The sequence below is a fragment of the Argentina anserina genome, chromosome 6 (genome assembly GCF_933775445.1).
Source record: "Argentina anserina chromosome 6, drPotAnse1.1, whole genome shotgun sequence".
Classification (NCBI taxonomy): Eukaryota; Viridiplantae; Streptophyta; class Magnoliopsida; order Rosales; family Rosaceae; genus Argentina; species Argentina anserina.
The window spans coordinates 6,938,758-6,946,920 of NC_065877.1; the positions used below are offsets into that span (position 1 = coordinate 6,938,758).

Here is an 8,163-nt window from a genome sequence, read left to right on the forward strand (position 1 = left end):
TTAAAGTGATTTTTTTCTAATTTTGTTAATCTTTTTCTAATTTCCACTTAAATGTGATGACATTTTTATAATAAATACATAAGTAGTGATTTTTTTCTAATATAAGTTAGGAGATGATACATTTTTATAATTGTCTCTTTTAGAAATCCAAATATACTAGTGTACAATTTCGTTGATATGAAATGGGGTCTTCATGAAAGAAAGAGGCTTCACTTGTTAGTCATCCGTCTCAAATTTCACCATCCCATAATCCGTCAAGGCTTTTGTAAGGACTACAGCTCTCATGGATTGCAAAATCAGCACGAAGGAGCCTTTGCTGCATTATAGAATAGCAAGATAAGTCAGGTCACAAGTGCTGATGAATGTTACATCACTTGAATGTAAATTCAGGTGTATATATATACCTGGTGAATTTTCCGAGAATTCTGAGAAGAGCTCTGGAGGAATGCACCAATCAAATAAGCTTTGATTTTCCTTGATCCTTGATTCATTAACGCTCTTTGGAAGGACACTGTGTCCACTCTGAATACCCCAACGAAGCGCAACTTGTGCTGGTGATTTCTTAAGCTTTTCAGCAACTTCAAGCAATAGTGGTTTCTTCAATATTGCCCCCTTCAACCAAGCCCTGGAGAACCAAGAGTAGAATACGCCTGAAACGAAAACATCAAAGACTGATGACTAATGTCAGCCATTAGTAACATAGCATGTGTTGATAATCTTACTGATAAATGAATGCCAGTTGATTTACACAAATTGTGGAGAGAATCCTGTGGCCAGACAGGATGACACTCCACTTGATCTACTGTCGGTGGAACTTTTGCATTACTCAGGAGGTCTTGCAGCTTCTTAGTTGAGAAGTTGCTCACACCAATTGCACGTGCCTGACTAGATGCGTACAAGCCTTCCATTGCATTCCGTGTCTTTGGAAGACACAATGGAGCCATGACTTCTGGAGTCAAACCCTTTGAACCGGGTTTTGTACGAATCGGCCAGTGAATCTGTCAAAGGTACTTTCCAAAATTATTCTGCATTCGTCATTATAACAAAATCTCTAGTTTTATTAAAGGTTCTAGATCTATACAAGGTATAGATTAATGTATTCAAGCTATAGGTCTTCAAGAGTTTTGCTTAGTGCAGTAGAGACATCGTCTGGCGCATGATCACTGCACCTGCAGATGTCACAAACAGTTGAAAGATGTAATCTTCCATTGCAAACTGCTCAAGCTTATGTTCTAAACCCATATCCAACTCCATCAGTTAAATCAAGAAGTAATGTGTTAGCATGAGTCAACAAACAACAAACAGATCTCACCAACCAAATTTATAGCCGTACTAATTGACAAATCTATATTTGGTTTCATACTTGATAAATGGTAGTTTAGATTTCTATAAATACCTTGTAATTGTTCATATCAATTAAGCAAGAATATATACCTTTCTTCTTGGTATCAGAGCCTCCGTGCTCTGTTTTTTTCTGGGCATTTTTTCCCCGTTTCTTTTTTTCTGGCAGGCTACTGCCTTCGTGCTCGCCGCTGCCTCCTCCCCTCCGGCGCTCCCTCACCGCTGTCCCCCGGCGCTCCCCGACGTCGTCCTTCACCTGAGCCAAGCACAACGTCGCCGACACTCCTCCAGCGCTCCCGCTGATTCCCCTCGGCCCGACGCCGTCCGCTCCGCACTCAAGCCGACGTCGTCCTCTCGTCGTCCTCTCGTCGCCGCTGTACCGCTGTTGCTGTCTCCGCGCCCCCCGCTCCGACGTCGCTCGCCGCTCACTAGTCGCCGCTCCTCAGTCGCCGCTCTTCACCGGACGTTGTTCTCCTCCAATCGCAGAAAGTTTCCCAAAATCAACCCTAAATCGACATAAATCGACATCTCCTTCCCGACCCGGTTCAATTAAAGCCCGGCCCGAACTCGACCCGGCCCATCCCAGAAACTGTGTGGCCCGGCCCACTCGATCCGACCCAGATTTATCCCGGGTTTGACCCGACCCGGATACGACCCGACCCGGATACGACCCGACCCGGATTCGACCCGACCCGGCTTCAAATCCGACCCGCACAAGATCCGACTCGGCCCAGAATTCATATCTCTTTAATGTCAGTGTAGGTGCACTGACAGTGAACGTGCACCGAAGACAGGTTCTTATCAGTTTTTTAGTGTTTCCGCTGCATAATTCCTGATTCTGTTTTTCCATTTCCTTTTCAATGGGTTCTGGAGACGAAGTTGATGTTTCTAAATTTGAAGTATCTGTCAAGAGTTCTGACAGTGGGTCCTTTGGGGGTACTAAACTCAATGGAACCAATTTCCGTAAATGGAAGCGACTTATGGCGGCTCATCTTCGCGGCATGCACAAGATGGGGCATGTAACCGGAGTCACTCAGGCTCCTAGTAAAGATGATATTATTGCCTACACTAAATGGGACGATGATGATGGCCTTGTGATGTCCGTGTTGTGGAAAGCTATGAATGACGAAATAATTGATCTGGTGGAGGCATGTGACACTGCGCAGGCAATATGGCTGACACTTGAAGGCTTATACACTAATGATTCTGATTTCATACAGGTTCATGAGTTAATGTGCACCGCTTTGGCGATGCAACAAGATGGGCAACCGGTGGCGCAATATTTCACCAAACTAAGAAATATTTGGGCAGAGATTGATGTGAAACGTCCTTGCATGATCAAACATCAAGAGGATATTGATTGGTACCAACGTGAGAAGAAGCTTGAGCGAGTTCACCATTTTCTGAAAGGTCTTGATACTAAACATAACAGTGCGAAAGGGGAATTACTCCGCCAGACCGAACCCCCTAGCTTAATTACAGCTTTCACCTATATCCGTAAGGATGAATCTCACCAGAAAAGCCTTCATCAGACACAACTTGAAGTTTCCAGCCTTATTATTCATGCCAGATCTTCAGCACCACCCCTTCAGCAGGCCACTTCATCTCTACTTCATCACCGAGGACCACCACCAGGTTTCGGGAATCAGCCCCGCCCTCCTTGTTTTTATTGCTATGATACAAACCATGCTCGTGCAACCTGTTGGAAGTTGTATCCACACCTTAGGCCCCAAAGGCCTAATTATCGTCTTAAGGCAAAAGCAGCTATTCAACTGGTCCAGGAACCAGATATTTATGGTGTGGTTGGACATGATCATCATACAGCAGGAGGAGCAACACCCATAGCATCAATAGCTGGTCGTGGTAAGATTGGTATGGCTTTACATATTTCTCACTTTGATGGTTTTGATACATGGATTATTGATTCTGGTGCGTCTGATCATATGACTTATGACAAATCTTATTTTACTATATTATCTCTTCCACCAGTACCATATGTTACTAATGCTAATGGTGAGGCCTTCCCCGTATTAGGGAAAGGATCAGTTCGTATTACTCCCACAATAGAGCTTCACAATGTCTTATATGTACCTGCTTTATCTCATCATTTGATATCTGTCCCACAAATGAACACTGAAGCTAAGTGCTCTGTGACATTCTTTCCCATGTATGTGATATTTCAGGATCTTCTCACCGGGGAGTTAATTGGTCGGGGGTATCTACGGGGCTGGTTGTTTCATTTGGGTCAGACATATGCGGGGGAAAAACCAGGGGCACAGTCCCGGATCGCTTTGCTCTCCAGTTCTGATAAGCTAAGTGAAGTTTGGTTATGGCATCGTTGCTTGGGGCATCCTTCATTTAGTGTTATGAAAAAATCCATGCATACTTTGTTTATTGGTGTGGATGAGTCAGTTTTTCGTTGTGAACTTGTGTTTTGGGCAAAAGTCATCGGTCTACTTATTCCCCTAGTACTTCTAATAAAAGTATTCTTCTTTTTGAATTAATTCATTCTGATGTTTGGGGACCCTCCAAAGAATCTACTGTGTCGGGAATGCGGTATTATGTGTCATTTATTGATGATTGCACACGTCTTTCATGGATTGTTCTTCTAAAAACCAAAAAGGAGGTTTTTCCGGCTTTTCAAGCCTTCTATACCACTGTCCAAACACAATATAATGCCACAATTAAAATTCTTCGTTCTGATAATGGGGCGGAATATGTGAATCGTGTTTTTCAGGAGTTTTTTAACACACACGGAATTGTTCATCAAACAACGTGTCCTTACACACCTGAGCAGAATGGAGTTTCCGAAAGGAAAAATCGTCATTTACTTGATATGGCTCGGTGTATTCTCTTTAGTGCGCATATGCCTAAATATCTTTGGGGTAATGCTGTCATAACTTCAGCTCACCTCATTAATCGTCTTCCATCTCGTGTCTTTGAAGGCAGAGTTCCATATGAGGTGCTTGCTTCCCATGTTTCCTTACCCTCTTCTCATAATCTTCCAGCCCGTGTTTTCGGTTGTGTTGCTTTTGTCCATCTTCCAAAACATCAGAGGTCTAAGTTGGATGCCCGAGCGGTTAAATGTGTGTTCGTTGGATACGGAGGACATCAGAAAGGGTACAGGTGCTTTCATCCACCTACCAGACAGTATTATGTCACTATGGATGTTTCTTTCTTTGAGGACATGAGCTATTTTACGTCTTCTGATACTGCTCTTCACATGGAGATTTCATATTTTGAAGAACTGTATCATGGAAAGGGGGAGACAAGTCAGCCAAGAGATATGGTGCCAGGTTCGGTTGGGATTACTGATGTGTCAGCTACACATGCACCACCAGAGGATTCTGGTATAATCACTCCAGAGATTCAGGTACCGGAAGCTGACAACACAACTGCCTCCCCTACTGTTATTTATACCCCTGACCAACGTTCCCCTGGTACAGAAGATCACTCATATGAGGTTAGTAATTCTATTGGGACTAGTACTAGTGAAGCTAATAGTAGACAATATATCTTGCCAAATAGGTCTACTCGGGGTCAGCCAACAAAAAATATGAACCTACCCTTCAGGCTAAAGCTAAGTATCATGTGGCAAATTTTATGTCTACTAAAAGATTGTCTAAGTCATATGAATCATTTGTGAATCAAATTTCTGCTGTATCAATACCTAACAAAGTGCAGGATGCATTAGGAGATCCAAAATGGAGGAAAGCGATGGAGGAAGAGATGGAAGCATTACATAAGAACAATACATGGGAGCTTGTATCTCCACCACATGGCAAGAAGGCAGTGGGATGTCGTTGGGTGTTTACAGTAAAACATAATCCAGATGGGTCAGTGAGCCGGTATAAAGCACGCCTAGTAGCAAAAGGGTTCACCTAAACATATGGCATAGACTATGATGAGACTTTTGCACCTGTTGCAAAGATGAACATTATTCGGGTATTGCTCTATTTTGCTGCTACCTTAAACTGGCCGCTTAGACAATTTGATGTTAAGAATGCATTCCTTCATGGAGAACTTACAAAGGAAGTGTATATGGATCTTCCTCCTGGATATGTGACAGCTTCTCCAGATAACTGTGTATGCAGGTTGAGAAAGTCTTTGTATGGTCTTAAACAGTCTCCTCGTGCTTGGTTTGGAAGATTTTCACAATTCATGAGGAAAATTGGCTACAGACAGAGTAATTCAGACTACACATTATTTCTCAAACATCAACAAGGGAAGGTAACAGCCCTAATTATATATGTTGATGATATGGTAGTTACTGGTAATGATACTATTGAGGTGGACAGATTACAAAAACAGCTAGCCACAGAATTCGAAATGAAGGACCTAGGTACACTCAAGTACTTCTTGGGCATTGAGGTAGCCCGGGGAAGTGATGATATTTATCTGTGTCAGATGAAGTACATCCTTAATCTACTAACAGAGACATGTATGTTGGATTGCACTCCAATTGATACTCATATTGAGCAAAACCATCGATTAGCAGAGCACCTAAATCAGGTACCTACTGACAAAACTCGTTATCAAAGGCTAGTTGGACGCCTGATTTATTTGTCACATACCAGACCAGATCTTGCGTATGCAGTAAGTGTAGTAAGTCAGTTCATGCATAATCCCAGTATGGATCACATGGATGTTGTTGTGAGGATTTTGAGGTATTTGAAGTCAGCTCCAAGAAGAGGAGTAATGTTTTCTAATCACAACAATACCATTGAGGTTTGTGGTTTCACAGATGCAAACTGGGCTGGAAATATTACAGATCGGAGGTCCACATCAGGGTACTTTACTTTTGTTGGGGGTAATCTTGTTACTTGGAAGAGTAAGAAACAAAAGGTGGTAGCTCGATCTAGTGCTGAAGCAGAATACAGAGGTATGGCTCAGGGAGTATGCGAGTTGTTATGGCTTAGAAATTTGCTACAAGATTTGGGTGTTAAGCCTAAGAATGTTATGCAGTTGTACTGTGACAACAAGGCAGCTGTTGATATTTCACATAATCATGTACAACATGATCGTACAAAGCATGTGGAGGTTGATCGTCACTTTATTTAGGAGAAGCTAGATGCTAAGATCATTAGCTTTCCTTTTGTTCCTTCGGAAGAGCAACTTGCAGATATACTCACAAAAGAAGTATCTAAGAAGGTTTTTTATGACTCACTTAGCAAGTTGGGCATGGTCGATATGTATGTACCAACTTGATGGGGAGTGTTAGCATGAGTCAACAAACAACAAACAGATCTCACCAACCAAATCTATAGCTGTACTAATTGACAAATCTATATTTGGCTTCATGCTTGATAAATAGTAGTTTAGATTTCTATAAATACCTTGTAATTGTTCATATCAATTAAGCAAGAATATATACCTTTCTTCTTAATGAACAACATAATGAGACATTGATGTATGCTAGTTTTCAGGAGTAGAATGACCAGACATACCATAGCTTAGATGTTACAAAGATTTCACTACGATGCACAACACCAGGAGATAATAGTTCCTTCAGTGCAACTCCTATCTGATTTAATACAACGTAACACGCACACACACACACTTAAAAAACCAGCATACTGGGCATACAAAGACAGAAAATGTAACAGGGTGTTACAAATCGATGAATTATTACCTCTTTTTCATTACCATAGACTGTTGCGCAGTCAATATGCCAATAACTATTCTGCCTAACCAGGAAAGTTGTCCAGCATAAGTTCTTGTTTTTTTTCCCCCCCTAAAAAAGAGCCTATTCCTAACCATGTGAACTTCTATGAAGGAACCATTATGGCCGTATCAAAATTGTACCTTCACTACTGCAATGACAGCTTGACCAACCACACCCGGTTCAGCATTCCATGTTCCAAGGCCAACCGATGGAATCTTAGCTCCAGTATTCAGATCAAAATGCAGATTTTCAGAATCTTTATTGTAGCTCATGTTTTATGTACTGGTGAATAGAACCAAGATTCAGCCTGAGATGAACTTATATGATTTGGAAAGTGACAGTAAAGTAAACCAATTACAGCTTGAAACTCTTCGCAAACAATAGTTAGTGAAAGGATGTTGATATCGTTTACTAATTCCGATCAACTGTAGGAAGATAATGTAGAATCCGTAACAATACTTCTCACCAATGTAATCTGACGTGAACACACAACAGCTTTCTAGTTACTAGTTTTCCCATCTCCAACTTTTTCTCAGAGTTAAATGGTAAGGAATGAGAATGGTGAATGTTTTAGTTGTGTACAGCCTTTCACGGGAAAAAAATATGGATCTTTTACTACTCGTAAACCACAAAATAACAATAATAATAATGAGGAAACACAAAACAAAAAGTGAGGAAAAAGATACATTTTAGAAAAAGTGAGGAAAAACAAAACCAAAATTACAAGAAATGTATATGGTTGATAAGTTTGCGAACATGGAGACATGTTCTGTGTACCCGGAACACTACGTGACACTATTATATAGTGTACTCATCTAATCATATGACTCAATAGTGTGATAAACATGAGAAATTTTTCAGTACTCCCGGAGAATCACGTGAGATATCAAGTGGTCCTCTCTTCCAATCACCATTTGACACTCAAGATTTAATAAAAAAATCATATTTAAGTCATTTTATCAAAGACTATTTTGGGTTTCTTTCTAAAATCCTACACCATACACTTTTTTAATACTCTAAACTCTAAAACCCTATACCATAAATCCTACACTCTAACACCCTATACTTTAAACTCTAAATCCTAAACTCTAAATCAAAAATTCTAGTTCAAAATCATCAATATCCATGAATGTTATTTCACAAATAATAAAAATATG

General features: G+C 40.9%; 1 pseudogene; it reads right to left on the reverse strand.

The window, feature by feature from the left end:
• Positions 1 to 229: 229 nt before the first annotated feature.
• On the reverse strand, positions 230 to 7,278 carry LOC126800425 (NADPH-dependent aldo-keto reductase, chloroplastic-like; annotated as a pseudogene).
• Between the last annotated feature and the right edge of the window lie 885 nt (positions 7,279 to 8,163).